This window comes from Athene cunicularia (assembly GCF_003259725.1).
Source record: "Athene cunicularia isolate RWA chromosome 3 unlocalized genomic scaffold, athCun1 chr3_part1, whole genome shotgun sequence".
Taxonomy (NCBI): Eukaryota; Metazoa; Chordata; class Aves; order Strigiformes; family Strigidae; genus Athene; species Athene cunicularia.
This window is the reverse complement of record NW_020799097.1, coordinates 37,214,882-37,221,375: the sequence shown is the minus strand read 5'-3', so window position 1 is coordinate 37,221,375 and position 6,494 is coordinate 37,214,882. Positions and strand designations below refer to the sequence as shown.

Here is a 6,494-nt window from a genome sequence, read left to right as displayed (position 1 = left end):
TGTTTGTGATAACAGTGGCGGAAACACCAGAAGGAACAGATGAACTCCTCAGAAGCAAGGTCTCTATTTCTGAATAAATATCCTTTGCAATAAAGTGAAAGGAAGATAAATCTGTTATACAGCATCAGCAAAACTGTTGCTAAATAGAATGCTTTTATGAGCAGTCAGCAGATTGCTGAGGCTCAGATATTAGCCTAGTGACCGTATAACAAATTACAGTCATAATATGAGGATCAGTTCAGTTTAACCATGTTGTGCTTGTTTTAATGGCAAATAAAGACCTTCTGTTTTTGTGGTTTTTTTTTTTTTTTTTGTGGTGTTTTTTTTTGTTGTTTTGTTTTTTGTTTTTTTTCAGTGAAGAATCGTATTCCCCTTTTCTGGCATTCAGCAATCTGCAATTTAAGTCAAAGATAGAGGGCTTCACAAAGACCTCATTATCTTCTTTTGATTTATTAGTGTGATTTTGCCTTCTCACCATAGAGATAAGTCCCTTAAATCTCTTTGCAGGCTTTTGTGTTTAGACTCCTCCAGGGCAACAGCTTAGTGGACATAGCATGTAGCTAACCTAAATTTTACAATAAATACCCTTTCAGGACTTTTTTCTTTTGTACCCAGTGTAATTTTTGGGCTCTGTGTGTGTGTAATAGTCTTAACTAATCGATTCAAAAAGTGATGGTTATGCCTGAGGTCCAATGAATTTTCTACTGTCCAATTCATGTCAAAGCAAGTTAGTTGAAAAACTTCCATGGGGACCAGCAGAACTGGATCAGGCCCCACACCTTTAACAAAACTCACATGGCTTGCAAGGCAGAGAATAAAGTTATAGTTTGCATTTGCTTACAAAGCCAGGGGAGGAAAGCATACTCTCAGCAGCTACTGAATGGAGTTATGCCTGAATTCTTTCTGGTCTGAACTCTCAAGGTAGAACACAGTGCACCGACTACATGTGTTTATATTTATTGTCTGCAGTTATCAAGATAGAGCATTTTACCCTTTCAGACAACTAAGTTCCTCTCCAGACAGCTAAAGGAGGTAAAATAAGATCAGGAAAAGGGATATTTTTTTCATTATCTTCCCACTACCCTTTACCCTTAGTAGCTCTAATTTTACGACAACGGCTCTTTCTGATGAAGGGTCTATGCACCACTGCCATCAGCTGAGAGATGCTCATGTTGAGCAGAGATTTTACCATACTGTGGCTTATCTTCTATTTTAAAATGCTCTTGGACTAATGGCATTTGTGGCAAATTAGAGCAAACTGCAGAATCCTGCCTAAAATAAGTAAGTACAGGGTGACTCAGATTTCGGGGGTCTGAGATGTCTCATATTTTTTATATATATATATTGCATGCCCTGCTTATGTATATAATTTAATGTTAATAGAAATATTTCTCAGCATGGTGAAGATGGGTTGAACTAATTAAGTTTTGGGGTTCAGCTTGCTGTTTCACCCCTAAATATAAAACATTCCCCTAAGGTCTTCAAGCTCATGATCTAGAAGACCAGGAAAAGATGTCAAGTAGATGGTTGGGTTTTTTTTGTGATTCCCACACTCTGGTCACACCTCAAAAAACATTGACATATGAACAGTTGGAGAGCATCCATCTTCTTTTGCAAAGCTTCATTTCATCCGTAACTCTGATGTAAATAAGTAAAATCCTTTTAGATGATGAATTCTTGTTCTGCAAGAATACTTTGCAAATTTTCCAAAGCTTTTTTTTTCCTCAGTGGTGGCTTATGTTTGACTGCTGTTAATGTATATTGTGTGTTTGGGATAGAAAAGCTCTCCTGCTTTACCTGAATGGAAATTACTCCTATGTGTGTGCCTTTTCAGCATGAGGTGGTTCATAACTAAACAGCACATTTCTATAAAGTGTCCTATCAACACTTTTCCTATTTTCCTTTTAATAACAAACTCCTGAAGAACACCTAGAAATGTGTTTAAATGACTTTCAGCATTTAGATGAGTGGATGAGAGCTGCCAACAGGTTTCTTGCAGACCAGATACAATCTCTTTCAGCCTTTGCAACACCAGCAGATCAAATAGTTTCAGAAACCCTCTTGGTTACTGCTGAGGTAAGAGTGTATTTAAACTTATTTTTCAACATTTGTTGGAAAAATCATGGGTTTTAGTGGGCTGGCCCCCTTACTTGGGAGGTCTACTGAGATTTACAGCTGAGGTGCTATTCTGTGGGCCATAAGGTCTTAGGAAATCATACTGTTTGCAGGGGCTGTCAGATAAAGAGCTCTGATCATCTCGTCATCTGTCCTGCTTCTTCCTGAGCCCCGGGTACTGGTCACCTTGCAAATGCCTGGGGCAGTTCTCTGATTTCGGAGCCTTTTCTTTACTTTTGTATGCTCACAAACTTTACTGCCTTGGTTGTTCAGTGTGACAGAGAACTCCATGAGACGTAAAGAAATATTTGCACTGTGTTAGCATTTGGCTAAACTAGGACAATTTAGGTAGAAGGCATTGGGATGCATTCTCAGTGAAAACTGTAAAGGCTTAAATGAAGGGAAAGGTCTTTTGCTCTGCAGCAATCGAGGATTTGCTTCTGCATGTCCACTAGAATACTGAACATAAAACCTCAGAGTAAAAGTGAGGGCAAGTTTTTAGGGAGAGCTATCATCTTACATCTCTCTGCTACTAGATTTGAGGAAAACAGATAAACTTTTAGGGCACATTCAGAGAAGAGTTTTTGTTCTTGAAAACTTATATATTGTCCAGTTGCTACAGTGAGTCTAATAAAAGGCATTACTTCTCCTTTAGAGAATTCACTTGCTTTTTGTATGCTAAAGCAAGTAAAGCAGCGTTTGCTTTACAAAAATTTCATCAAGAACCAAAGATGAATTATCTCTTATGCGTGTCCCTCTTCCACTGCTGATGTGGGAAGAAACTCTCAAGCAATATTATCCCTAAATTAAAAGAAATGTAAATTGACAGGTGCAAATCAGGACTGCATAATGTAATGCTCATTGGAGACTGTGCTTTTCACATGAGTTTGTATGAAAACAGGTTTAGGAGCCTCAGTTCAGATTTATAATCAAGAATGAATTAATTGCAAGTGATAATTTGTTCAGTTAGACAGAAATCATATTCATGGTTATCTAACAGAGGCTGTTTAGCTTGGTTAGTTGAAGTGTGTAGAGTAAATTAGTGGCTGCACAGTGCATAAAAACACTCAGCAGTTGGGTTTGTAATGTTTCTACTTCTGTTGTTAGTTTGATCTGATCCTGTGAGATACTGAGCACATGCAGTCAGTGATCATCAGGTGCAGAGCAGACAGAAGTCTACCATGTCAGTGGACTGAGGATTGTATATTGTTTTTGTCTCAGTGTTAGTGAGAACATCTTTCACCTATTTTGACAACTTCTTGGATCCCAGATGCATCAAGAGGTGCTGAATGGTAGTGATGAATCAGGTTTCTTCTGCCTCCAACAATAATATCTGTGCAAAGCTGGATAAAATGAAAAAGCACCAGCTATAGGTGTGTTGAAGGCGGCATTTTTAAAGTAAAAGGCAATTAAAATCCTTTTGGATGATGTATTTTCCTCAGCCACTTTGAAACTTTCTAATAGAAGACTTTTGAAGATCCACTTGTTTCTATTCCCTTTTGGCTTTTAATTTTTCTTTCAAATTATCACTAAGGTCTAGAGATCTGTATCTTACAGCCTGAAGATGAAACTTCCTAATCAGCTACTTCCACCTGAAACCTGAACTGAGGATCCCTTTTTCCAGTTAGTTTTTTTGTTGTTGGTGGGGTTTTTTTGTTTGTTTTGTTTTTGGTTTATTAGTTTGTTGTTTTTTTTTGTTTTGTTTTGTTTTCCTTATGAAGACAGTGGGTACAAATTTGAACCTAGAAGACTTAACTGATTTTCAAGATGATTTCCTTTACCTAATGAGCTCTCAGCAACTTCATTATATTTTCTTTTATCTTTTAGAAGGGTATCTGTGGTAAAGTTATTTCTTTCAAAAATGATCACACATTTGCGTTGGCCCCAGCCAGCAGCCAAGCATCCACACAGCTTCATATTGCCACAGGTTAGGCTCAGTTCTTTTGGTGGGGCGATGGGTGTTGGAGGACATTTTGGTCAGAGGTCTCTTTCTGTTGCTCCTTGTTTCATACTCTTTTTTTTTTTTTTTTTCTCTGTTCTTTCCTTCTTACTCGTTTCCCTTGCTCCAGCATGGGTTGTTCCCAGGCTGCAGTCCCTGGGGAGTGTCACCAGCTCTGCTGTGGAGCCCCTCCTACTGCTCTAACCTTGGAAATTTTATTTTTTTTCTTTTTCTTCCTTGGAATTTACTGCTCTTTCTTAAATACATTTTCTCTCAGTTGCCACCATGGTGCATGGCTGCTTAGCTCAACTGTGCCCTGCAGTGTATTGCTTGGAGCTGCCCTACAGCCCCCACAGCCAGCACCTTGCTGTTTATACCCAATGCATCTCCCTACCTTCCTGGTTTTTAGATCCTGATTACTGACTTCCAAGGTCTGTTTTACAGAAATATTTATCTGAACAGGATTATGTACTAAACAAACTTGTCACTCCAGGAAGGGACATAAATTTAGCCAGAACTTGTACCCTGTCTATTTAGATTCTATCTAGGACTTCTAGACCTACCCTCCTGTTGAGAAATCAAAAGCAGTTGTCATCTTCCCTTACACTTCTGGAGTATAAATTGCATCAAAAGTGTCAAGAAGTGGAGCTCAACAGGAATGGAGTTCAGCTTCTACTTTGCCTTTCTCAGTAGAGGGACACCTGCTCCCAACTCTTCTCCAAGCTCCTTGTTAAGAGTCATCTGTAGTTTGCCAGATGGTTCTGGGACAGGCAGTGAACACCAGGGTTGAGGCCGGTCAGATCTGCTGTCCTTTAGAACAGTTAGTAAGTGCCAGAGTTTGGTTTATAGACTGCGTTCTCAGCAGCTGGAAGAACATATTTAAAAGAGCTATGGCTGCAAACAGAAGTTAAGACTATCATTTCCAAGCATGGTCACTGCATGCCCATGTGCTTACAGCAGATTTTCAAAAGCATTCCAGATTTCATGCTCTCCAAAGGGAGCAATGTTTATTAAATTAAATCACTATTATTAGCAGTCATTCTGTAGCAGAAGGTGTAGCTTTTATGCCTGTATTTGTAAAGGCTGGAGTATAGGTTTATCTGCACTAAATTCTGTCCCATATAGAGGGTAGAGACAGAGAAGGGTCCCAACCAAGAATCCTTGATTCATGTGCCTTCACACTAAGGAGTTTCAAATTCATATGTCTACCAGATTTGTAGCAGCAATAAGTCTGAAAACTTGTAATAACTTTTGATTCTTTCAAACCCATATTTTACTTAAAACTGAACAACAAGATAGTAAGACATGTCATTAAAACTTACATGAAGGTGGGAAACGAAGGAAAAGAGTAAGTGAACTGCAGACTTTTCTGGAGGATTGCTATGATGACAGGTGTAAGCTGGAGCTAAGAATACAAGAATTTAAAGCCAACTCAAGGATCCTATCACTACCTGAAATTCAAGCTAACTCAATACAGTAGTAAGCATTACTTTAGAAAAATAACTTGTGAAATGAAAAGATTTGCAAAAGCATACTTTAGTGCTCAGGTTACTGCAATGGAAGTTCCTTTCCCAGGTAAGTTTGGTTTTATTCACAGTAAATATGAATGATAATCAGCACACTGAAGCATAGCTTCTTTGAAGATTTGTTTTTACTTTGTAACTGAACCTTTTCGTGATATGAGGAAAGAGGGAGCAGGAGGAGGGATCTCTAATCAAGGAATTTGAAGGTCATTCTAACACAAAATCTGTATGGTTTTGCATCACCTGTAGCACTCTGCATATCTTCCAGAACTTGTAATTTTTAATTTTAAATCATTGCCCACATTCTATGAGATCAATGCCTTTGTATGCTTTCAGATCTTCTTTTATACCATTCAGTTTTAGTGTGAGTGTGCAGTAAACAGAAGTCCAATAGATCTTACCTTTAGATGTGAAACATCAGTTAAGAGGCTGGATTCCTGTCCAAGGTGGAAGTCATGTCTGACCCTGGCAACAGTTTTCTGCTGAGCTGAAAGCAAAACATCACAGCAAAGGTGACAACAGTGACCCTGGTTTTGGATACATAAGTAATTACTTGATCAGGTAATTTAAGATAATCTCTTAATGTGCTTTGCATATTAGGACCTGAATTAAACTGAACTTTAATTCCTGTTATGGAGCTGTTGTAGAGAGAAAACACCTGGGAAATTGCATCCATACTGACCTGAGCTTTCCAAGTGACCTTCTTAACTTCTGTTCTGTTCAAAAGCTGTTTCTTCGGTAAACTAACAAAATCTGTTTCTGGAGGTATTCTGGACATACACTGCTAGAATTTAATCCAGACTAGTATATGCACATTAATGGTGGATATTCTTTATCTGAAGATCTGCATACTGCTTTCTAATGACTTTAGTTTGACATCTGAGAACAAAGCATATCAGGAGGTAGTTTTCCCGCCC

The 6,494-nt window shown here is 38.5% G+C and overlaps 1 long non-coding RNA gene across 1 annotated transcript in view; it reads right to left on the bottom strand.

The window, feature by feature from the left end:
* Positions 1-5,940: 5,940 nt before the first annotated feature.
* The window catches only part of LOC113478755, a 10,944-nt gene continuing 10,390 nt past the window's right edge, over positions 5,941-6,494 (bottom strand). The window contains exon 3 of the long non-coding RNA XR_003398133.1: positions 5,941-6,064. This is a non-coding gene — a long non-coding RNA (uncharacterized LOC113478755). The remainder of the gene's footprint in view (positions 6,065-6,494) is intronic.